Below are 26703 nucleotides of genomic sequence, written 5' to 3' on the forward strand. Positions count from 1 at the left end.
CCAGAAACTTGCTCGGTCGTTCAATGCATAGGCGAGGCATGGGCATGACGTTCGAATTGATCAAAGCAAGGCTAGTATAGGCGCTCTCGCTCTTTTCGCTCTCGGCAGTGTCGCTCTCTCCACTCTTGGCAGTGTCGCTCTCTCCCACTTTCTCGCTGGTCTCGCTCTCTCCAGCAATCTTGATGGTCTTGCTCTCTCCAATCTCGCGCTCTCTCTCTCGCTCTCTCCAGCTTTAACTTTTCTCTCCACTCTCGCTCTCTCCAGCTTTCTCGTTGGTCTCGCTCTCTCCACTATCGCTCTTTCCAGCTTTCTCGCTGGTCTCGCTCTCTCCCATCTTCTATCCAATCTCGCTCTCTACCATTTTCTCTCCAATCTCGCTGGTCTCGATCTCAATGATCTCGCTCTCAACGATCTCGCTCTTAGCTACTGCGAATTGTTTGTCTCCGTGCAACTTGTACACGTTTTTTCCAGATTTTCCCCAAAATAATTTCCCATATTTTTCTCAATTCTTCAATCCTTTCTTCATCCATAACGCATTTCACATAACTTCTCTATACTTAGCCAAAATTTCCCAACCGCAATTTCCATATTTTTCTTTTTCAAATCCTCATTCCTTCTTCACCATTCCACACTAACTTTCTCATCAACCTACTCAACTTATTTATACAAATTTAAATAGAGACACACTATTAAGTGGAAAATTAAGAGAATTTAAATAAGAAAACATACTTAAGTGTAAAATTGGGATTCGGGGTTCACAGTTCATCCTCTCGGGCTTTTCCAAATTATAAGTCAACGGGTCCTCGGTTGTCACCGCATTCATGTTGGTCGTGATGGGCTCCTCCCCTACTTTCACAGTTATTTTATTGCTTAGCAAGGAGACTGCTAAGCATTGTTCCTTCCCTGAACCCCCAGCGTTGTGAGAGAGCTCAGGAGCTCGGCAAAGCTCCTTGCGGTCTATTTTTGAGCTCGCCCGCAATTTTTCCTAGTTGAATTTCGAGATTTCGAATGGACGTTGCTTGATTCTAAAGCACTAATTCGTTCTTCTCAATGTACTGCTTCAACAAGCTCTCTAAGGACGAAGATTGCGGTGGTTGTGAAATACTGGCATGATTGCTCGTCTAACCGTCATTTCGTGGGAAAAATCCAGGTGGCCCTCCTTTTTGCGCCACAAGTTGAAAGCTTTGTTGTTGATTTTTCCACGCGAAATTTGGGTGCTTTCTCCACCCAGGGTTTTATGTATCAGAGTAGCGATTATTTTTCATGAAGCATACAGACTGCAGATTTTTTGGGCATTCCTTCATTGAATGAGCGTCTCCGCAAATGACACAACTTGCGATCGTTTGAGCGATTGCGTTGACCTACCCTTTCTTTGCTCCCATGTTATTAATTGCGATGCCTTGAATCAAACTCATCATTGCAATCATCTGGCTCTGTAGGGATGTGATGGCCCCGTTGTTTACGTCACTGTCTTTAATTCTTAATCTTTGATCAGTTTCCCGCCAATCCTCGTGATTTTTGGAAATGCGATCAAGTATACTCTTGGCCTCCTCATATGTTTTGTCAAGCAGACCACCAACTGTTGCCGCATTGGCAGCAGTCTGCGAAGCAGGGTTCAGTCCTTGGTAAAAAATCTCCATCTGCAAGCAATCTAGTAAGCCATTATGTGGACAGTCTCTTACCAGCCTCTTGAACCTCGCCCAAGCATCATTGAGCGATTCGTCAACTTCTTTTTCAAAATTTGTTATTAATTTCCTTCTCCTGCCATTCTCGGTTGGTGGAAAATATTTCTTCGTAAACTTTTCGACGACTTGTTCCCACGAGGTTATCTCTCCCGGTTCGAGAGAATACGCCCATTTTCTTGCTTTATTGCATAAGGAAAATGGGAACAGAGTGAGTCGAACTTCCTTGCTGGAGATATTCGGGAACACAAAAGTGTTGCAGATCTCTATAAAGCTCCGAAGGTGGGCGTGTGGGTCTTCGCCACGCCTCTCTCCAAACTGCCCAGCAGCTTGGATCATCTGCAGCATTACTGGTTTCATTTCAAACCTCGATCCATCTAACGCTGGCCTCATGATTTCTGGAGAGAAATCATAGAGGTTGGGCGACGCATAGTCCCGAATGGGTCTATTGCGGTCATTCGCCAGAAGGATGGGGTTGGCCAATATATTGTTCGCGTTCGCGGCCATTTTTGTCGGTTGTTCCGCCATTCCTAGGGTTCTGTCTTGTTATTGGCAGTTGTCTTTTAATCGGCGTCAAAATGTTTTTTCAATCTTTGGGTCGTAATTCGCAAGAAATTGAGCTACAAAGAAATCAGAAAAATTACTGTTAGCACACTGATTTGCCGAAGTCCCTGGCAACGGCGCCAAAAACTTGATGCGTTATTTTATGAGGTGAAAATATGGAATTAAATGCGATAATGGAGTTGCGTTGAGCAACAAGTTTTCTCAGTGTAATCCAAGTATAAACCCCACTGAGTTTCCTGGTAAGTCCAGGGTCGAACTCGGGGACTTGGGAAAACGGTATGCGGTGGTACTTTTCAGGAAGACTTTGCGGTAACTGGTAACTCAAATAGTTGTTTGGTGTTGTTGATTGCAGTAATAAAATAATAAATGCAGCAGAATTGAGAAAAGTTTGATTATGTGATAGATGCACTGAGTATGCGGAGGAACGGGTTGAGAAGGTCTTTAACTAGCGTTACCTGGGAATGCGTCAGACTATGCGATCATGCTACACTTATGCAACAGCAAATCATTTTCCAATGCAAATGTGGTGCTCCTAAGTCTAGGATGCATGTGTTGAATGCAAAATTGTCCATAGAGCTTATTTCTAAGTCTCTACTCTTTTCCTATGCGATGATGCAAGATGCACATAAAGACAAGGTGATAGCACACAATCCTATCCTATCTCTAGGATGCATGCAATGCGTTAATACCAAACAATGCTTATTCCTAAGCTTCTATCTCTTGATTATGCATTCTAATCTGAATCTCCTGAGCCTAGATTCTAACCTGACTTTTTCAACCCTAGATCCTGTCCTTAGACTACCCTCCCGAGTATCTAATGGACGAATGAAGCATACATAATATAAGATAATTGCATAGTATGAAGATCCCCGGTTATGCTAACTAAGGGCTTCTCAACCCATTCAACAGATTTAGTTACTCATGCGTAATAAACAGAGAGTGAACAGATATAGAGAAGTACATTCCATTTCTATAGATGAGTTTGAGTACAAAATAACAATGGAAGATAATGAGAGAAAGCCTGGTAGTAATCCCTTGCTTCCCAAGGCTTTTACACTGTCAACTCTATTCGGTTCAAATGATATTCCTACTTCCGCAGGAGCTGGCCCTCTCTCTAATCTTGAAGCTTCCGGCACTCTCTCAAGTTCACTGGAACGATCTATCGGCAAAATCTCGCTTCTCTCGCTTCCGCCTTAAAATAAAAGAAAATATAAGAACAAGGATATTCTAACTATGAGGAAAATTATCTAGGTATCCGAACTTGCTGAACTCTTTTTCTGAAGGTTGCCTTCGGTATTTATAGAGCTTCGGGGTGAAAGGCGGCTTCTCTCTTATAATTGCATAGATGGGATGGCTTTAATTCTCTGACTGATGCACCGAATATTTGTCACCGAAAAGTTGAGTGTACTTGTTATCGTTAGCGGCTTGTAAACTTAATTTGGATTTGACCGTCATCAACTTTCTGTCCCATCATGATTAATTATGCTTTTCACCCAGATGTGCCCACCAAGTTGCGCTGGCTCTATGCGGCAATCCTTCTTGAGCGGATGTTTGCAAGAACAAATCACCGCAATTCCTTGCGGTAACGCTGCACTCAACCATTGATTTCTTGTGATCGTGCTTTCTGCCTTGCGTCAATGCATATTCTGCATAAAAATACAAAAATTAACTGTTTCTATGTGATGAACGCATGTGACCGCAATGTTATAAACTTAATGCTTTGTGGACGCAATCTAACATATTTTATCAATGCAAACCTTCATTGTTTAATAACTTAGCACTGTAATAACGTGCATTTCTACTCGTTATCACCTAGTAGCTAAGCCTTCTTCTGTTCCTATTGATCCTAATGTAAAATTGAGTACTGATGGAAGCACAATGTGAAAAGATCCAAGCTTTTACCATCGCTCGTCGCCTGCTTGGAAAAATTTTATATTAGACCATATCTCATCCGGATATCACATTTTTTGTCCATAAGCTTAGCCAGTTCGTTGCTAAACCAAGACAGTTTCATCTACATTCTATTCACAAACTTTTGAGATATCTAAAGTCATCACCTAGACAAGGCATATTCTTACAAGCTTCATCATCATTTCAATTAAAAACCTTTTCTGATGCTGATTGGACCTCGTATCTTGATTCACGAAAATCTACTCCATGTTTCTACATTTTTCTTGGAAAGCCAAGAAGCAAAGTACTATTTCTCGTTCTTCAGCTGAGGCAAAATATCATGCATTGGCTACCACCACTAGTGATTTTCTTTGGTTACATCAGCTGTTGTCCGATTTACAGATCTTTTCAACTCAGGCAACTCTGATATTTTGTGATCATGATGCTTCTATTCACATTGCCACTAACCCGATGTTCCATGAATGTACGAAGCACATTGAACTAGATTGTCATTTTATTTATGATCATTTTGCCAAAGGGACTATGAAGCTAATGCCTATTCTTTCTCTTTCTGTTTTTCTTCCTCTGTTGTCCAAGATAGGTGTTGTTAATTTCCTCACTCCATCTTGTGGGGGGCGTATTAGAGTTAGTTTTACTTTTTGTATTTTAACTAGAGTTAGTTTCTAACTCAACTGTATCTAAAAGAATGTATTTGCCTCCTGTAGACTTTAATAAAATGAGGGAATATTTTTATCTAAAACTCAAGTGCCAATAAGAATCTTGATATTTAAGTAAGGGTTGGTTATTTCATATGAGTTTTGTGGATTTCTTTGGAAGATCTTGGATACCCATGGAATTTTGGCACTAATTGGTTGTTACCCATATAATTGTGATTTTAGGATTCAAGTTTTGGGAGGAGTTGAGGTGCTGTCCACTTGGTTTGGGACCAGTTTCCACGAAATTAGTTTTAGGGTCTTTGTTGATAATTTTTGTTCCCCAGTAAGTATCGGCTTAAATATGGATTTAATAATGATATAGAAGGTTGGAATTGATGGCTCAAAGCAACTGTCCATCAAGATTAAAGGTTGAATTTGACACTAGAGTTGTTGGGGTCGTTTGGAATTGTGTTTGGTTTTTAAAGGATATATATTTTCTATGTTAATTTCCCCAAAATTATGTTGATTATTTGCTTTAAATGCTAATTTTTTAGGTAAAAGGGTCCCCGAGACGTTTAGGAGTCAATAAGAGAAAATCGAGCCAAAAAAATTTTAAAAAAAAATGACCAAGAAAATCAACAAGTTGAAGAGAATCAAAAAATTACCAAAATGTCATCGAGTAATCGAGCATCGAGTACCATCAGAACATTCATGCAATCAATCTTGAATTTTCCTCTTTTCTTTAAAGAATCTATTAATTCAGAACATTCGTGCAATCAATCTTGAATTTTCAGTCTTTTGATTTCAAGATTGGAATAATTAAGAAAACCCATGAGTTTAATGCAATTTAGAGATTAATTGTGAAATGTCTTTAGGAAGCAATTAAGACCGCAATTAAGACCTAAATTACGGTTAATGTGAAATTAGCTAATTATGGCATTAGGAATTTATTGTTAATAAACTATTGAATAATCTAATTGCATGATTCTTTATTAAGTCAATATTTGAATTGCCTAGTTTACATAAAATCCCTAAAATTTCATTTTCAATTCAATCTTATCTTGTAATCTCTCTTACTTCTCTCATTAATAAATTTCCTATATCAATACTTGCTTTTTCACTTAGTTAGTTTCTAGTTTCTGGAAAACAAACTGATATGTGAACTCAATCCTTGTATTTTATTTTTTAAAGCATGTCGTTAATTAGTGTAAATTGCATACCTGTTTGTTAGAATGCGTATGTTGTATTTCAGTCACAATGAAATCGAAAAGATCTGAACGTGCTCATGGATCCTCTTCGTTAAGAGTTCCTTCACGAGGTTCATCTTACAGGCTTAGGAACTAGACCTCTTGGTCCCCTGACTAACCCATGAGGTTCTTCTCCGAGCTCAAGAACTAAGTCTATTGACCCTCTAACCATCCTGATCACATATTCTCATTCTCATTCTCATTCTAATTACTCATTCACAACATAAGCATATACATATCCTCTAAAAGATATGCTTAAGACTTAAAGGAAATACCTTCAACATCAAGCTTAGATTACTCATTATTACAAGAATTATTTGGAGACACTTCTTTTTACAAACAGGTTTAGAAATGTCTCAGGAGGCTTATCTTAAAATCTTAGCTCAAAACTTCTCGTGGTTTGGCCGGAATCCTCAAATCATCAGGACTGATTCAAGCTTACCCGAGGGCTCGACCCTTCTGTCTTTTCTTCACTCTCCAACCTAATTCCTTTGAGCTTCTTCTTCAGTAGCCCTGCCTTGAAAGCCAAACTCTCATAGATTTCAAATGGCTTTAGAATCACTAAAAACGCACGAGTAGTCTTGGAGAACTCCCCGTTCCAAGTTGATGCTACTGTCTGTCTACATAACCTGCACAGCCATTGCGTCCTTTGCTTTGATCAATGCACGGATCAACGCAACCCTTTCTCTGCTCGACGCAAGGTTCCCTCCAAAATTCTCTCAACCTCTTCTTTTAAGTGATTCTCTAAGTGGAAATATTTTTGTGAACTGAAATGAAGTCCTTGGCCCTATTTATAGGTGTTCCCAATTCACCTGGTGTTGACACCTCCTGCTCCCTACATGTCCAGGCGTCTACCACTTAGGCTGGCAATGTCTTCCTTTGCCACCACCAGCTTGAACTGTCTGCCTTTTCTTCATCCAGCTCAACCTATTCGGTTTGCATGCTCTTTGGTGCATCCACCTTTTGCGTTGTCTTCCTCATGCATACCTCATTTGCATGAAATCCTATTTGTCCACATCTTACTAACTTAAGCTTAACCTCTTCTCGGTTAGCCACTATCAGCCCATAGCTCTATTATCATCGTATCACTTGTGCCACACTAACCTCAAGGCATCACAAGTCCTTGCTTGGCTGCATACTCCTCTCCTCGCATGGCTCACCGCTTGACAAATGTGTTTAACTAGAACTATCAAGACTATGACCATCGCAATCTTCCAACGCATGCTACTAGCCTTGCCCTATGCACCCACATGCCCTCGGATGTCCTTGGCACATAACTCAGCCTTAGCGCATAACACATCACCATCGCATAGCTAAGCCTTGTCAACGCATGGTTAAGTCCAGCCAACCTCTATTCTCGGCTACATCTCCTAGCCAATAGCTCTATGCACCCAACATGTTAGCCATATGCATTCTACTAGCTTTCCCCAAGGCCAACACTTAGTCCTCATAACCGCATTCTCATGCCTAGCCTTATGACTAATGCAAGCATTCCCTTGTTGCTTGCCAATGCCCATAGCCTCTTGCACAAGACCAATGCATCTAACCTCACAAGCCTTGTGTGTCACAAGCCCTATCAACGTATAGACACTACACTATGCACCCATCACGGCTTGACATATTTCCTAGCTCATCGTGTAGATTCTGTGCCCAGCGCATAGCTCATCGTCTAGCTGCCTCAACGCATGACCAACCTTAATAGTCTAGCTTTGCGCCCATCGCATAGCTCATCGTCTAGTGATCTCGTTGTCGCTCATCATCTAGTGCTCTCGTTGTCGCTCATCGTCTGGCATTTGCATCTAACGACTAGCGCCCATCGTCTAGCGCTTGCATCTATCACCTAGCGCTTGCACCTATTGCCAATCGCTTACGTCTATTGCCTAGCGCTTACGCTTATCGACCAGCACTATTGCCTAGCTCATCATCTAACGCATCGCTTAGCTCATTATTTAGCACCGCATGCAGCTATGCGATCGTCCACGCGCATGCTTCAACGCTCAGCGCCCACGCTCGCATATACTAGTCAGTGCACATGCCCAGTCTCAATGCCCAATGCCTTGCGCTCATGTTCTAGCCCTTTCGCTCTCGCTCACGCGGTCTCTTATCATCTCAACACATGAGCAGCCTTTGTCATACCAATGCCTAGACAGCGCCTCATACCAACTCTTCAGCCAACATGCATCCAAACCTTACAAGCTCAACGCATGGTTGTCCTTGGCTTCAATGCTTAATCTTTTATAACCTCTACAAACTTAGCCTTATTAGAGCCTTATGCATAAATGCTTCCTAACACCAAACGCATAGTTTCTTTTTTACTTCATACTTTGCCAAATTTTTATTAGTTAAGGCTCTACTCAAAGCTACTCAAAGAAAATCTATTCAAACACTTAGAATTTTCTTTCCCTTCAACATAGGATTTAATTTATACTTAGTTAATTTCCTTAATTGCCTGCTTAAGTAGGAAAATTGAGATCTGAGTTTCACGCTAATGGACCTACAAATCATGGGCTCCAATGATCCGAGATTAACCGGCTAAACTCTTTAACCTAATTAACCAACATTCGTTAACTACCGGGTCACTCCACTAAAGTCCAGTAGTTTCACTCCCCTCACTGTAGATATATTTTTGTCCATTCGATATAACCATAATTAGTAAGTCAAACCATCAAAGGTTGTTTGTAATAACGGCTGGGTCAACAGTTATTTTACCTCCGAGATTACATTTTGTTCCTTAAGTCTCACTGATCCTCTAATGAACAATTGGTTTGTGATCCAATCTCCGAACTGAGTCCCTCTTTGTTCAAGACCTAGAGTCATCACTTGAGAGAACAACCTTTTTACTATCATTAAAAGTGGGTAGGAGTAAATTTCATCTTGCACCTTATGTCCCCAGCTATCTACCCGGTCTTACCCCTGAAATAGAAGGCTTATTGAGCCGGCGCTATTGATTCAACCCTCACTCATGATAATCTAATGATAATCCAAAATAAAAGAGAGTTCATAGTTAGCTCGGGATTAAGGTCCAGTTACCTAGGTCATCGTTTTGAAATAGTTAGTCTTAAACGGTAAACAATGTTATAAAGTAAGAGTAATTTATTTCTTGGTCCAATCTTATACCAATTCTTTGCATAAGACGCCCTCACTCGCATGTCACCACATGAACGAATCAGGATCACATAGTTTGTAGCACTTTACTATTGGGATTGGTGTCCTAAATCTCTATAGTATTCTCGTAGTTTGTAAAATTTGTATATACAAATTGTTATTAATAAAAGAATTATTATTTGATGAGCATACACTCAATCCAATAAACTAAGATCCTACGTTATTTTATGTAATTCACACATATATGTAGAAAAATACGGGTGAATCATGTTTAAATGTTAACCTAAATGGTCTGTAGTAGATGGATAAGGCTGGGTACCTTATCTTGGTGACAGTATGGATACGATTTGCTTTGTAGATGTTACAAGTGTTGTGAAGTGCTACAAATGATCTGATCTTGATCATTCATGTGGAGACATATGAGCATAGGTATCATATATAAGGAGTTTGTATAAGACTTGACCAAGAAATGATTAGTCTCATTATATAACACCGTTGATAATAGACTTATATTTCACCAAGATGACCATAGGTGACATGACCTAAATGCTGACTGAGTTGTGAACTCTTACCTATGAAGGCGGTCCTTTGATTTGTATGGGTGAAAGCGGCTGGATTGCCAACTCAATATGCCTACAATTTTGGGGATTCGTCTGATTGGGAAGTTGGGGAACACAACTACACAAGACGGAATTCACTCATTCCCTGATGTCAAGGTAAGTAGATAAATTGCTCTCTTAAGGTCTGATTCTGGGGCTTAAACAATGTGGTCACACCCTCTCTTGGCCCGAGAGGGACTTGGTCATAGTTGGACTATGACTTATTATTCATTAGAGGGATCAGTAGGACTTAAGAAGTTAGATGTAACTATAGGGGCAAAACGGTAATTTTGGCCTAGTTGTACTCACAAGCAATCTGTGAAGGATCATCACACTGTTGACTTGTCATATTCAATGGACACAGAAATATATCTATAGAGCGAAGAGTGCAGCATCAGTCTTTAGTGGAGCGACCGTTAGTTAATAAATGTTGGGTAACTTAATTAAAGAGTTTATTTAATTATCCAAGTACCATTAGAGCTTCAATCTACAGGCCATAAGGTCCCCACTGTAACTCAACAGGGATTATTGAGAAATAATTTTGGATTAATTTGAATTGTTCAAATTATTTGAGGGAATTAATTATATATGATATAATTAATTAAATTAACTATATGTGATATAAAAAAATATAATGTATTTGATACATTACAATATTAAGTTTATTTCGAGAGGAATTAAATATTTGAATATGATTCAAATATTAATTATATGGATGAGATTCATACAATTGAATTTAGTATAATTGTGATTTATATTAAATATCATAAGTGATTGAGAGAAATAAAACTATAGATTATATCGTATTTGATACAATATAAAAATTATAGGTTATGTGTTATATTTGATATAGCTTATAATATAATATATATATATAATTAGTTATTTTATATATATGTATAATCTCCGGTCTCTCTCCTCTGTTACCAAACCATTTCCTTCCCACTTTTCTTTTCTTTTCTTTTTTTTCTATTTTCTTTTTCTTACAAAAAAAACGTATTTTCTTTTTCTTTTTTAATTTTAATTAGTAATTTAGTACTGGGGTCTCTTTTTAATTTTTATAATAAAATCATTAGTTTTTCATTTTGGCTTATAAATACAAATGAGTTTTTTAAAATTCAATACACAACATACTATGTACTTGAAATTTTAGTTTTTCCATATAAATTCTTTTATGACAAAAACTAAAATTATAAAGAACAGAAAGTTAGAAATAATTATCTATAAAATTGATTTTTTTTTTATAATTCAGAAAAAAAAAGTAACAATTACTTGATATTTTTCTCGAAAGAATATGTGATAAATAAAATAAGTGAGATAAAAAAAAAAAGAGAAATGAAAAAAAAGAGAGAGAGAGAAAGAGAAAGTTAAGACAATTTTCAAAAGCAATTTTTTTTAAAAAAAAAAAAATCAATTCTTATGTAAAATGCATTTTTATCAAAAATTACATTTATATAATTGTCAGAGAGAGAAAATTAAGACAATTCTCAAAAGCAAAATTAAGAAAGGGTAATGGACAATTTTTGAAAATTTACTCACTAATTGAAAAAAGGAATAGTACAAAAATATTCATAATCTCTTTCAATTTAAATAAAGTAAAAATTTACACAATAATAACTAAAAATATTCAAATTTTATCTCAAATGAGACTCTAAACTAGTGTTATAATTTCTACCCATATAGTTCAACAGGTTTTATAACATTAAAATAATGTCAAAACTAAAAATAAATAAATGTATTTAAAACTTATATATATTGTTAAAAGAATAACTAATTTATATTAGGTATAAAACTAAATTATGTGGTTTGAGATAGGATCCTAAATTTCAACTTTAGTATCTACTAGTTTTATTTGAGTAATACTTTTAATGTATATATGAGAATTATATTGCTGTAAAAAAGAAAAAAAAAAAGGAAGGAATCATGAATAAAATTTAAAATAAACACTAATAATTAGAAAATAAAAACTACTCCATAAAAAAAAGGGAAAAAAAACTACTCCAAAAAGAAGAAAAATGAGAAAAAGACGTTAAAATCAACTATTGATCCAGAGGTTAGGGATTTGGATATCCCATAGAACATAGATAACAATTTTTGTATATAATATATAATTTGAATAAAAAAAATTGGATATTTAATTTTTAAAATTAAATAGATAAAAAATTTTAAAATAAAAAAATCCAAAGCTAAATTCAAAAAATTCTTAACTTTTGAGAAAATCATCGATACACCAATTTTTGTAAGTGCATAAACTTTTTAACACATGAAGGTTTTTTTTTTTTAATGATCAATAACGATAACGATAAAGATGTCAAAATCATTCAATTTATGATCGATAGGAATTTAGATAATATATAATTTGAACATAATAGGCAAATTTATTGAAGCACCACATGGATTACATCATTTGTAAAAAGATAAACACGTTTTCAAATGGTGGATTACATCATTTGTAAAAAGATAAGCACCATATGCAAATATGTGTTTTTTCAAAAAAAAATTTGGAGAATTTTGTGTTCTAAAATTAAAATGTGTGTATTACCATCCTTTACTTAAAATTGCATTTTCACCAATTAATTTCAAATTAAGAGAATACATTCATATCAAAATTTACAAGAGAGAATTAAGACAATTATCAAGTTTAAAAAAAAAAAAAGAAAAATTAAAAAAGGTTTCTCGTGGTTTTAATGGTGATCTACCCAATGGATATTCTCTCAAATAATAAGTAAAATAGATATTTTCTACAACATTTGTATTTAATTGATATTCATGTTAAAATAACTAAATCATACTAAAGGTTACATGACTTAAGTGGCAGTTTAGAAACTTTCCCACGTTAGGATAGAGATTTGAACCATGTATCTCAACACATATAAATGTCAATTGAACTAAACTCTTATTGGTAATTAGATTTCATTCTTAGTTATGAGGATTAGAGGTTATGGTATAATGTAAGGTTTGTTTTCTAAGAATAAAAAATTTTGGAATTAGCAAACCGTCCTTATTTCAAAATACTTTCTTTTTTTTTTCCAAATTATTTAAATCTTATAAATCTAATATCTTTTTTTTTTCAATTTTAAATTTAGAATTTTTATTAAAATTTTGGTCTATTTTAGATATTTAAATTTTAAATTGATCTTGTTATCCCTTATGAAAAATCTACATTTTTTTTAATTTAAATATTGGTATATCTATTTATTCCTTATATTTACTTTCAAGTCTAGTTATCCGTCTAATTTCAAATTTAAAATCTTGTTACCCCATCTATATTTTTTAAGTTTTTTTTTTTTTAAAATTAAACATAAACACCAAATGGTTACAAAGATAACAAGGCCAAACTAACCTCTACCAAACAATAAAATCAATTAGGAAACTCATTCTACCAACACGGATAATTATCCCAGTCACACCCACCAAGCTATATCATCGGCTTGCTTTCATGAATAGGATATATATTATGCCACAAATTTCAATCGAGATAACAACTCTTCCTCACCTGTCAACATCACACCACCGTCACATTATTTGACTCTACCACTAAAAGCAGCTAGCAAACTCATTGCCCGTAACCCAACAACAATCGTCAAACCTCAAAAAATAACACATCAAATGAACTTTGTATGAGATTCCCAAGCACCCAATTGATACTGCTTTTACACTCCATTGTGTCCCAAGCGGAATCCCATGATAAGACAAGTCACTGATCAGGGGGATAAGTCTACCCAACTCGGTCTTTGTCATTCGTCGTCTCTCTTGTCGTCATAATATGCCATCCAACGAACATACCTGTCGTCGAAAAACTCTGAAAGAAACCCCTGAATTGAAGCAATCAAGGCGTCAACGAGCCATCGTCCCCACTAAACACCACTCAATTACAAGCCTCCCAAATGCACCATAGGACCACGACAAAAGTCACCAACACCTCCTACCAACCATGCTCTCAAACCCATCCAAAGTGATCTAAGATCGTCCAACTATTCCTACCACACCAAAAATAATTTAACATTAGCTGGAAAAAAATAATATTAAATGGTAAAACAATAATGTTAAATGGCCTTAGTCACACGATACTTCCAAAATAGAAATAGATGTGTTATCGTCTCCCCACAAAGTTAGATGGTAAATATTCAAGTAATGACGGTTCAATTTGTAACAAGCATGGAGAAAAATTGCTTTACTAGCGGAGAGTTTTTTGCCACCGGATCACGAATCGGTGAGGAGAATTAGAAGAAAATTAGTATATTTTAGTTAATATTTAATTTAGTTGATAGTTTACATTAATTAATGTTTAATTGATTAATTTCATATTTACTTGTAAGGGTATAAATAGCCAATTTAGGGTTTGTAATAGGAAGCTTTTGATCAACCTTTCAATATAAAACACTTGGTTTTCTTAGATACTCTTCCCTCTTCTTTAGGGATGGATTTTCCTTGCCTAAACCCGTTGCATCACAAACGCTCATCCATCTTGCATTTTTCGTTGAAAATTTAGAGATCATGGTGATGACTTCAAATCTCTAATATTTAACTGTCGATTCAAATTCGTCAAAACTTTTTTGTGACGTGATATTGATAGAAAAAATGGGAAGAGTTGGGCGAAAGAGAGGATAAAGTTGAAATTTTAAAAAAGAAAACCTAAATGAAATTTATAGGTTAATTGTAACTTTTAGAATTTTTACTATATTTATAAATAAGTAGGTTAGTTTTGCCATTTATTACAATTAGTCAACAAGAAAGTAGAAAGAATAGCTACATTTAAAGAGTACTAGTTGTAAAATAGCTACAACTATATGATTTTGCAAAAATGATAAAGTACATCAGAATAATTTCGTTCAATTACAATATCCCATTTGCTAATCATAGTACTCGTACTATCGACTTCGATGTCTGAGGTTCAAGTCCTCCACCCCACACTTTAATTACAATACATTTACCAAAAAAAAAAAGTACATCATCTAATATTTACATAGCTTGCCAACTACCAAAATGACTAAAAAATAAAGAAAGATTTAATAAGAAATTATAACAAACAAAAGAAGATGAAGAACTAACCAGGAGGAGGGAGGGAATAAGAAGCACATTGGGATTTGATAAAATAGTATTTACTGCAACAAAAGGTGTTATTATAATCTTAGGATAGTATCTGTGCAGTTGTGATGTTTATAGGGTGGGGTCCACACATCACATGTGAATGCAAAAAACGCCTATTCATGTGCACATGGGCTTTTTCTCCTTTCCCTCACGTCTGTATTAAATATTTCCGGCATCTCTTCGATTTTATTATTTTTTATTTTTTATTTGTTTAAAAATTATTATTTTAATTTGTATTAACTCAATACTTGAAATTTTAGTATATTTCATTGAAAAAAATGCATCATCATAATAATAATAATTTAGTATATAACATACCGATTTTTAAGGGGCGTTTGGCCGAGGAGGAGTGGTTGCCTGGGTTATTCTCTTTATATATATATATATATGTATGTATTAATGAGTAAATGGAGTTATCCAAATATCTATTAGACAAAAAAAAAATGATAATTTTATAAAATACATGAATAGGGGTTTAGGGTTTGAGGGATATAAAATTATGGACTATTTTTAAAATTAATCCAGAACTAAATAGACACACATTTAAAGGTTTAGTGACTAAACATGTTGTTACTGCAGCGTGGTTGACTGATATTATCATAAGACTACAATGTGGTAGATTGATTCATGTAATTTTCATTAATTCATCTCAAATTGTTTGGATGTTATTTAGTTAAATGGGGGCTAAAACTGAGTCTAGGAGGTAAGCTATTTAATTGGAAGGATACTTGTAAAAATTTTGGGAATTTTGAAATTTATTGGATAATTTATTTGAGAAAAATTGGATAATTAAATTTGGAGTTTACAATTTAATTAACTTGATAAATTAATTTCAAATTGATTACTTTTAATTAATTGGAGTTACATTTGGTTTTGTGATCAAAATTGGATTATTATAATAAGATAATTCAATTTTTATTAAGTGGTGGAGGATTTAAAATATATTGGAGAGATATTTTGGAAAATATTTAGGACATTGGGCTTGATTTAATTAGGGTTAATAAGAAGAATTATGGAGTTTAGTTTGGATTTGGGATTTAAGAAGGAAGAGGAAAAAAAATTATTATAATATATAAATTTATGTTTTAGGATTGGAAGTAAAAAGAAAAAGAAAAAAAATATTGAATTAAAAATTTCTCTCTCTTTCTCTGCTACACACGTAGTAACCCTCCCTCTAAAAACCCTCATCCATCATTTTCTTCTTCTTCGTGTGGGTCACCAGCCGCACACCACTCTCACCTCAGCCTTCTCCCAGCCAGCCACTCCGGTTACGCCGCTCACCGTGTTAGTGCTCCTCCACCTGCAGTCGTGTATCGTCGTCAGTCGTGAGTCGTCGCCACGCATCGCCTTCGATTGAACGTTGGTAAGTAGATCTCTCTCTCCTAAAGTCGTTCTGCACTTCACGTCTCAAGCCATTGCTGATCGTCCGCCGATTGTCGCATTGGGATCAACCTCGCAATGCCAGTTTTCACTGGCTGCAGCTTCTAATCGCTCGGATCTTGCCGCTGGTTGCTAAATGCGCGGCTCACGAACAACCGTCGTTGGTTGCACGATTCGAGTTCCATCCACCGACATCCATTTTCATTAAGTTCTACCCATCTACCCATGCTGTTCAGCCACTGAATCTCGTGAGAATCATTAGAGTTAGTTTTACTCTTTGTATTTTAACTAGAGTTAATTTCTAACTCAATTGTATCTAAGTGTATATATTTGCCTCCTGTAAACTCTAATAAAATGAAGGAATATTTTTATCCAAAACTCAAGTCTCAATATGATATCAGATGAAAATTTCGCGTTTCTTTCTTGAGTTCCTTCTTCTCGCACCCTACTTCTCTTCCTTTCTTTCTTGAATCTTTTTGCCATGGTTGATGAAGATCCACCTTCCTTCTCTACGAAACCCTAACATCCCAACTACCTCTTAAATATCTTGGAGTCAAGCCATGGTCATCGGTCTCATTGTGAAGAACAAATTGAGATTTGTTGATGGATCCATTCCACGTCTAATAGGTGTGATTTGATCAGTTCTTAGATTATTTGCAATGGTGTAGTTATTGTCTGGATTCTCAATTCATTATCCATGGAGATATCTGCAAGCATCAATTTCGTTGATTGCTGATTTCTTCTACTTGCTGATTTCTCCAGAGAACCTTCACTAAACTTATTTCCCGATTACGAAGTGACTTCTTTTCTCTTGCTAGGATTCAAATTGGAGTCTCTTCATATTCCAAGTTTTCACTTATTTGTAGAGGTTCATAATTTACTACATGTGATGGGTCAGATACGTATTTTCAAAGCATCGATACATGAAAGACATTATGTATTGTAGAAAGGGTAGGTGGTAATGTTAATCGATAAGCTACTTGGCCAATACGTTCTAATATTTCAAAGGGTCCAATAAAGTGGGGGTTAAGTTTTCCTTTTCGTCCGAAACGCATAATGCCTTTCATTGGTGCTACCTTTAGAAATACGTGATCTCCTACTTTGAATTTCAACTTTTTTCGACAGTTATCAGCATAACTCTTCTGTTTGCTTTAAGCTGTTCGCATTCTTTCCCGAATTAGCTTAATTGACTCTGATATTTGTTGCACCAATTCAGGTCCTAGTAGTATTCGTTCCCCGACTTCATCCCAGTATACAGGGGATCTGCATTTCTTTCCGTATAAGGCTTCGAAGGGAGCCATACTAATTGTTGCCTGATAACTATTATTATAAGCAAATTCTATAAGATGTATCTGCGAATCCCATACTTCAGTAAAATCCAAAGCACATGCCCTCAACATGTCTTCGAGGATTTGATTAACTCGTTCTGTTTGGCCATCAGTTTGTGGATGGAAGATTGTGCTAAAATTTAGCTGTGTGCCTATTGCTTTCTGCAACCTTTTCCAGAACTTGGAGACAAAACAAGGGTCTCGATCTGAAACAATTGATACTGGGATTCAATGTAACTGGATGACCTTTTTTAAGTACATTTAAGCTAGTTCTTCCGTAGTGTGGGTAGTCTTGCATGGTAGGAAGTGGTCCGATTTGGTGAGTCGATCCACAATCACCCAAATTATGTTGTGGCCTTTAACAGTTCTTGGGAGTCCTGAGATGAAGTCCATAGAAATATGCTTCCATTTCCATTCTGGAACATTTAGAGGCTGGAGGAGTCCTGGTGGTTGTTGCTGTAGAGCTTTCACCTGTTGACAAACCAAACATTTACTTACATAGTCGGCTGTATCCTTTTTCATGTTACACCACCAGTAATGTGCTTTCAAGTCTTGATACATTTTGGTACTCCCAGGATGTATTGAAAAGCATGATTCTTGAGCTTCCTTCAGTAGTTCTTTCTTGATTTCTTCATCATCTGGTACACATAGACGTCCACAATAGAGGAGTGCAGAGTCTGGGGCTGTAGAGAATTGACTGGTTTCTTCATTCTCTGGCTGCAGCTGTTTGTTTAGGTATTTATCTATTTGTTGTGCATCAATTATCCTTTGCCTTAATGCAGGTCTTGCAATTAATTATGCTATTTGAGTTGTGAAGGTTTCTGGTATTAGTGAGACCTCAGCTCTTTCAAGGTCATCCATTATGTATTTGGAGATGGTACTTAAGGCTGTTGTATGAGCTGAATTTCTGCTAAGAGCATCAGCAACAATGTTAGCTTTTCCTGGATGATAGAGGATCTTACAGTCATAGTCTTTGACTAATTCTAACCATCTTCGTTGCCTCATATTTAACTCTTTCTGGGTAAAGAAGTACTTAAGGCTTTTATGATCTGTATAAATTTGGATCTTTTCCCCATATATGTAATGTCTCCATATCTGTAAGGCAAAGACTACGACAGCTAACTCCAAGTCATGAACGGGATAATTTTGTTCATAAGGTTTTAGTTGTCTTGAAGCATATGCTATTACCTTTCCGTGTTGCATCAATACACAACCAAGCCCCTTCTTCGATGCGTCACTGTACATAGTTAAACTCCCTGATCTGTCAGGTATAGTGAGAATAGAGGCTATGGTCAACTTTTCTTTTAGTTCCTGGAAGCTTTGCTCACATGCTTGATTCCAGACAAAAGGATTATTCTTCTTGGTGAGGTTGGTTAAGGGTAATGCTATACTTGAGAAATTCTTCACAAATCATCTATAATATCCTACTAATCCAAGGAAGCTGCGCACTTCGCTGACTGTTGTTGGGCGAGGCCACTTGCTAACTGTTTCAGTCTTAACAGGATCCACTGGGATTCCTTCTTGCTTTACAATATGCCCTAGGTAGGCGACTTGTCGTGTCCAAAATCACACTTGGAGAATTTGGCATACAACTTTTCATTTCTTAATATGGAAAGGACGTCCCTAAGATGTTTTTCATGTTCTGCCTCAGACTTGGAATAGACCAAAATATCATCTATAAATACGATCACGAAGTTATCAAGATAGTCCTTAAAAATTCTATTCATCAAGCCCATGAAGGCTGCTAGGACATTCGTTAATCCAAAGGGCATCACAACGAATTTATAATGCCCATATCTTGTTCGGAAAGCAGTCTTGGGTATATCAGACTCCTTGATTCGTAGTTGATGATATCCAGATCGTAAATTTATTTTGGAGAATACTGAGGCTCCTTGTAATTGGTCAAATAGGTCATCAATGCGTGGAAGTGGGTACTTATTCTTTATTGTCAACTTATTCAACTCCTGATAATCTATACATAAACGCATTGATCCATCCTTTTTCTTAACAAATAAGACAGGTGCTCCCCATGGAGACACGCTAGGGCGTATAAATCCCTTATCTAACAATTCTTGTAATTGTATTTTGAGTTCTTTTAATTCCGCAGGTGCCATTCTATATGGTGCTTTAGATATTGGTTCAGCTTCGAGAATTAGATCTATACAAAATTTTATTTCTCGACTAGGTGGTAAACCTGGTAGCTCTTCTGGGAATACATTTTCAAATTCTCTTATTACAGGAATGGCCTTAATTTCATCCTTTTGGTTTCGTAAATCCACTACACTTTCTAAATATGCCCAAGCCCCATGGTTGAGCAAATGTTTAGTTTTTAAGGCTGAAATTATTCTTGGGGCTGATTGTGTATTAGAACTCTTAAACTTAAACTTGGTTCCTGTTGGAAACGTGAATATAACCTCTTTATTATGGCAATCTATGCTTGCATAGTTTGTTGCTAACCAGTCCATACCTAGTATTATGTCAAAATCACTTATGTCTAGGATGATAAGGGTCACCCCTAGTTTATGTCATGATACTGATAATTCACAGTTTTCTACTACTGAGTGGGCCAACATAGATACTCTGGCAAGAGTAGCTACGGATAGAATGTAGCCTAAGGGCTTTGATGTTAATTAAGCATGTTGTGCAAATGTTGTAGAGATGAATGAATGACTAAAGCTCAAATAAATAAAGTGAAGGCATAATACCCGAGGATGGGTAATGTACCTGTAACAACTGCATCTTGATCCTCTGCCTCTTGACGTGTAACAGTAAACACCCATCCTTTCTGTTGTTGGGTAACCTTGTTATTAGTAGGCTGGGTGGTCTGGGCAGTTGATACTTGGTTGATAGCTTTGGGCAAGCCTTTGCATAGTGACCCGTCTGGCCGCAGTTGAAACACATCCCTAAGTTCCGAAGACATTGCCCCTGATGGTGTTTTCCACAATTTCTGCACTTAGGATATGTGAATGTTTGACTCTTCTGTTGTGACTGTACGCCCTGAGTACTTTGGAAAATTTTTTCTTGCTGTTGTGAACGTTGGAAGCCCTGTTGGGTGAATTTCCTCTTTTGATTTGGCATGAATCCTCGTTCAGAAATTGAGGTTTTGGCAGCAATATCTACTTCCATGAGTAAGGCCGACTCGAGGGCAAGGGCATTCTCTTTGTGTCGGAATGCAGTAACAATGCCTCGAATGCCTTCTCTTAATCCCCAAATAAACCTTTCCACCTTCTTCTCTTCTGTGTCCACTAGTCGAGGGACAAAGTGGGACAAGCGATTAAATTTTCATTCATACTCTGCCACCGATATGTTCTCTTGACGAAGATTAAGAAATTCCACTTCCTTTTGATATCTCACTGTCAAAGGGAAATACTTGTTGTAAAAAGCCTGATTAAATTGCTGCCATGAGACTGTACCTTTGATTGTTCTTTATGTGGATTCCCACCAGAACTTTGCATCGCCTCTCAACATAAAGATGACATAATTTACTTCTGTTCTTTTGGGATATCCATATGGTGGAAAATATTTTCTATTTCTGTTATCCAATTCTCTGCTATAATTGGATCCACAGATGATCCATCAAATGTTGAAGGATTGAACTTCCTAAATTCTCGAATGATCTTCGAGTCATTTGTATCGTTGGTTATTGGTGTGGTGGACGAGGTTGTGTTTCCATTACTCATATTTTGTATTAGTATTTGTAGCGCCTCAGGTGTAAGTAACACGTAAGGCGTGTCTATGTCCTTGATTTTGATCCCTTGTGGATTCACTTCGAGGTTTGCCTCGTCGTGTTGGAGCCCTTTGTGGTGGCATCGGGTACACACATTTTATTTTCATAATAAAGAAGCAATCTAATTTTAATTATTATTATATTTTTAACTCATACCTTATGTTTACTAAATTATTTACTAAATTACTTGTTTGAAAATTTCACTTACCAGCGTATTTGGCATAACTGTGGGCATCACTTAACAAGCCGAACCATCAAACACCACGGCTCTTCTAATTAGTAGAGCCTAATTGGCTCAAATGCTCTGATACCAACCTGTAACGACCGGATCCTTACATATTATGGTCCGACCGCTACGACATGCATACTTAGACTTTTCAATTATGATATGAGTTTTGGTAAAAATTTCAAAAGAACATATCTAAGATTTTATTCATAGGTAGAAAATTATATAAAAAGTTTATTTTACAAAACACAAGGATCCATAAAACACTAGCGTAGTGATACAAAAATGCATATGCCTATAATAGTGAGTTTGATGGTTGGCCATTTGAGCGACGTCCAGTTCTGCCATCTACGCTGTGTCCTTACCTACAAAGTCTGTAAAAATAGGATGAGTATATAATATACCCAGTAAGTAGTTCTCACATAGGGTAGTGACCAAATGCACAATCACATGCAACATGTTCTAAAAACATATGATTGGGACCGAAAACATATAATAACATGTGGTGGTCGGTTATGCTTCTAACGTAAATTTCTCCACCCTGATAGAAAGATGAGGACTTAGGCGGAAACTAACCCATCTGATGATTAGCGGGTCATGCAGTCAGTAAGGCCAGAGTCGCATCCAACATCAACCATTAACATAAACGTAAGATTGGACTAGAGGGGTGCAACCATACATACCCTGTTAGTCCCTAGCATAATCTTGACATAGAATTGGGTTTAGAGGGGTGCAACCATACATGCCCTGCTAGCCCTAGAAGCATAACCTTTATCTAATTAAAATTTAATCTTATTTCATCATTGTGAACAAACATAATGCATGGGATCCCTTGTCGATAAACGTATTTTAAACATGTAATACAACATAACAATAACATAATTATGCAACATATTAAAGGTACACTACCGTGAACCACTTAAAGGGAGGGTGAGATAAACTACTTACCTTGACTGCGATCCTAGTTATTCCTTATTATTCCTTATGGTTTAATCAGTAGAGCTTTTCCTCTTAAATTAAAAGGAAATTTGGGCAGCACTTCCCTCACGTTTCCTCCTTCTAGCTAACAGAATTACTTCACCCTTTTCACACGATTTTTACTACTGAGTTTTGTTTGAGAATCCATTTAACTTCCAGCCTAAAGCCTCCTATTTATAGCCGTTTTCAGCTCTTCTCTGTGTGACAACTCATCCTACAAATGGCTTCTTTAAAATTACTTAGGTTTAAGAATTTATGTTAATAAGACACCTAATTTTGGCTAACGTTTGCCCTTACGTCATCAGCCTTTGTTTGTATTCCATTTTAGAGTTCAATGCATAATCCACGCTTCTGTCCAAATCACGCTCTTTCTGTTCTCAAAATCTCGCTCTCTACAGCTTTCTCGCTGGTTTGGCTCTCGTGACTCTCGCTCTCGCTTTCGCTCCCAATCCCGCTCTCTCCCACTGTCTCGCTGAGAATCTCGCTCTCTCCACTCTCGCTCTCTCCAATTTTCTCTCCAATCTCGCTAGTTTTTCACGCGTGGGTTGCCTTCACTGCTTGTGGATTCCACTTCCCCTTTTTAACTCTTTCAAATTTTAAGAGTATATGGGCAATTAATTCACCTCCAATTCTTCCAATGAACAGTGCCTAAACAAAAAGTTATCTATTGCCATTTGTCTTCTGAATTAGCTAGCATCCAACTTCTAATTAATCCTCCCTGATTCTGCCCCCTTATTCATTATTTTTGGATAATTAATAAATTTCTTATTTTTTTTCCAATTCTAAATTTTCACCCGATTTTCCTATCAAGTTATATATTTTTCATTCTTAATTATATATTTTATTTGTTTTCCTGCTTTCTAAATTAAGGTTAGGGTATTACATTTACGACCCCTTTAAATAAAATTTCATCCTGGTTAACATTTGACATTTAATTTCGTGTATTGTATGCGTTCAAATTTGGGTTGTTACATTATACCTATTGTTATCAAATTAATTTGATCTTTTATATATATATATATATATATATTTTTGATGTTTTCAATTTTTCATATACAAATAGGTAAAAATGGCTTGTTGAAACTAAAAAGAAACATATAAATGGGAATTAAATTTTAAATGTTTGAAACATGTGGGTGTGTATATATATTTTTTCAGTTTATTATATTATTATTATTATTATTATTATTCTTATTATTATCATCATAATTATTATTATTTATTAAAAGAAGTTAACAAAAAAACCCTAAATCTCATCTTCTTCATTTAGTCGCCCAAAAATCTCATTTTCTCCTTTGCAATCTCATGTCTTTGATCGTCCAACAACTCTTTCTAAATTCCATCACTTGGCTAGCTTTTAATGACCACCCTCACCAGGTTGCCGACCTTTTTTCGCTTGCACACATGTTTTTTGCTTTTGTTTCTACTTTGAACATCATTTTCAACAATGACGTTCTGGGATTGATAGTGTTTAAAGTTGGCTTTCAAGATCCAATGAGTAAAATGGTCACATGGAATGAAGATGATGAGACTCCCTACAACTAGTTTGGTGTGAAACGCAATCATACTTCCAATGGTCACATCGTCATGAAGTTGCAATTCCTTAACATATTCACTTGCCAACAACAAACTTTACTGGTAAAATCAACTTTGCTCTTTCTCATCTTGGAGAAAGTCCATTGTTGTATACATCCATAAGTTTCTAATGACCCTCATCGATTGCTCGTCATCTTCCTTTGCATAAAGGACAATATTGGGTGATTTTTATAGAGTGTATTTGTGATATTCGTGTTGTTTTTGTATCTCTGCATTTTCATTTGTACCTAATTTGGTTGTTTTAGGGTAGTTTTGTCTATTTTTTATTATATAAATTTGTTTTGCTATTTTTATAAATTTGAAACTTTTGTCAGTTTTCCAAATGAAACTTTAAAATTTGTTGTTTCTCTTGTCAGCCCTACAATATTACATAATAATCAAACCCCAAAAGTTCATGATACCCCCATTAATTTCTGATCATTTAAAGAGAGAAGAAAATTTTGAAAAGACACAAAAATGGAGAAAAATATAGAAATGATGGGGAAAATTAAAAGGATATTGCCCTTTTAGAAACTATTTAGGAAAATATTGTTGTTTTCAAACTCTTTGTAAAAATATTGTTGTTTTTTTTTTTAAATAAATCGATGGTTGAAAATTCGAATTAGATAGGTCGAATTTTGAACCCTCGACCTTCCCCTTTCGCTTTACATTTGCACGTCGAACTTTGAACCCTCGACCTTGCCCTAACATTATTATTGAGTCTGTTTAATTATCATTCCGGAGACCTTCCTCATAATTATTTGATATGGAGAGAACGAAAGACCTTCCTCATTCCAGAGACCTTCCTCATTCCGGACACCTTCTTCATAACACTCATAATTATTTGATGTGTTAAAAATAATTTTGTATTGGGAGAGAACGAAAGAGGGAAGAGTAAGAGAGAGAGCAGAGATTTTGAGAGAGAGAGATTTTGAGAGAGAGAGATTTTGAGAGAGAGCGAGATTTGAGAGAGCGAGAGTTTGAGAAATCGAGAGTTTGAGAGCGAGAGTGAGATCTTGAGAACGAGATCGAGATTTTGAGAGCGAGAACGAGAGCCAGATTTTGAGCGAGAGCGAGATATCCGTACAAATTTCCCTTTTTTTCTTTTTTTAATTATTACACATTCCACCTTCTTCTTTCTTTCTTCCTTTATTTTTTTTTTTTAATTTTCCATTTTATTAAAAAAATTTCTAAAAATATTTTATTATTATTTATAATTTAAAAAAAAAAGAAAAAAAAAACTCCATCAAAATCTTGGTACCAAATGTATAAAAGGAATCCAAGATCATTATTGTAAAATCTTTTAAACTATTGACCTTACTACTGTGATTAAAATTTATGTTCTTTATATCGATAATACAGTCTTATTTATAGACTTGCATGTGAAGGTTTTGAGTGTTGATTTGATTTATTATTTCCCCAAATTATTATCTAAAATATGTAAATTTGAATATTGAAGTTTTTTTTACCCAACTTTTTAGATTTAGACCATCTGATGTTATTATTTATGTCAGTGACATTTAAAAGCTTCTATATCAAAATAATTACTATTCATAATATATAAAAATAATAAATTAAAAAAATAATATCTCATAAAAATAAAAAAATGTAAATTAAATATCTCATTTATATAAAAATAATTACAAAAATCAATGTGTCCCACAAGGCAGACATCGTCGATTTCGAGCTGGTTGTCGTCGTCGACTTCGAACTTGAGGTTGCTCGGGTTCATCTTGATGTTGCTCTGGTACCTCTGCAGGCGCTTCATAATATAAATATTCATTATGCTCTCCACGACCCCGACCATGTCCATGCACGTATGAAGACGAAGGACCAGCCTCTGAGTCATAATGTCTTGAACCAAATGCTGGCATCATCATCATCGGACTAACATAATCAGTTTGACTCTGCGTCTGCATCATAGAGGGCAACTCTTCCACATTATGTGCAACCTCATCAAACTCATCCTCTTCCCGAACAGGTCCTCTACGTCTAGGAGCTGGTAGAGGAACAATAGGTATATCGTACATATAATGAATTTCCTCCATATAGCTTTGGTTGTCACTACATATAGCAAGAACCTGGTTCGGATCATTCGCAACCTCACGGAGTCTACGGTTGTTAAATCTCTGTGAATTATAAAACAATTAGACAATATTTAAAATAAATTTAAATTAAAAATAATTAGATAATATTCATTTACCATATGACCCACAGCTGCTCCCGGACGAGTGACGTAGTGCATTGTGATATTATTATACCAATGAATATATTCTAGAGTGGCATATGTGTCAAACTGTTTAAGAGAAACCCCCACTGTAATAAACCTTGCACGATAGTACCATCGCACTACCAAATGTGCAACTTTTTCGGATCAATCTCCAGTCCTTAGGTCAATATCATGCAGTACGGCTTCAGTATTACAAGGCGATGGTACATTCTGCTGAAAACCGAATTGTCTCATCACCCTGTCAGGAAGATGCTACTCACCAATGTGAAAACTATGAGAGGACTCATCGTCCGCCATATGTTTTGACCATTCGTACAAAAATTAGGCAAAGTATGCATAATAATTTTGTATGGCTCTCAAATAACCTGAAACACAAAATATTGTATTAGAGAATATTAAAGACAAATACAATAAAAATGTGTATA

At 35.9% G+C, this 26703-nt stretch overlaps 1 non-coding gene across 1 annotated transcript; it reads left to right on the plus strand.

Annotated features, from left to right (window-relative positions):
- Nucleotides 1-1656: 1656 nt before the first annotated feature.
- Nucleotides 1657-1763, plus strand: LOC120069287 (small nucleolar RNA R71). The gene has a single exon (XR_005479498.1). It is a non-coding gene; the product is annotated as a small nucleolar RNA R71 (small nucleolar RNA).
- The last annotated feature ends 24940 nt before the right edge of the window (nucleotides 1764-26703 follow it).

This window comes from Benincasa hispida, chromosome 7 (assembly GCF_027475165.1).
Source record: "Benincasa hispida cultivar pf3 chromosome 7, pf3_genome.v1.1, whole genome shotgun sequence".
Lineage (NCBI taxonomy): Eukaryota > Viridiplantae > Streptophyta > Magnoliopsida > Cucurbitales > Cucurbitaceae > Benincasa > Benincasa hispida.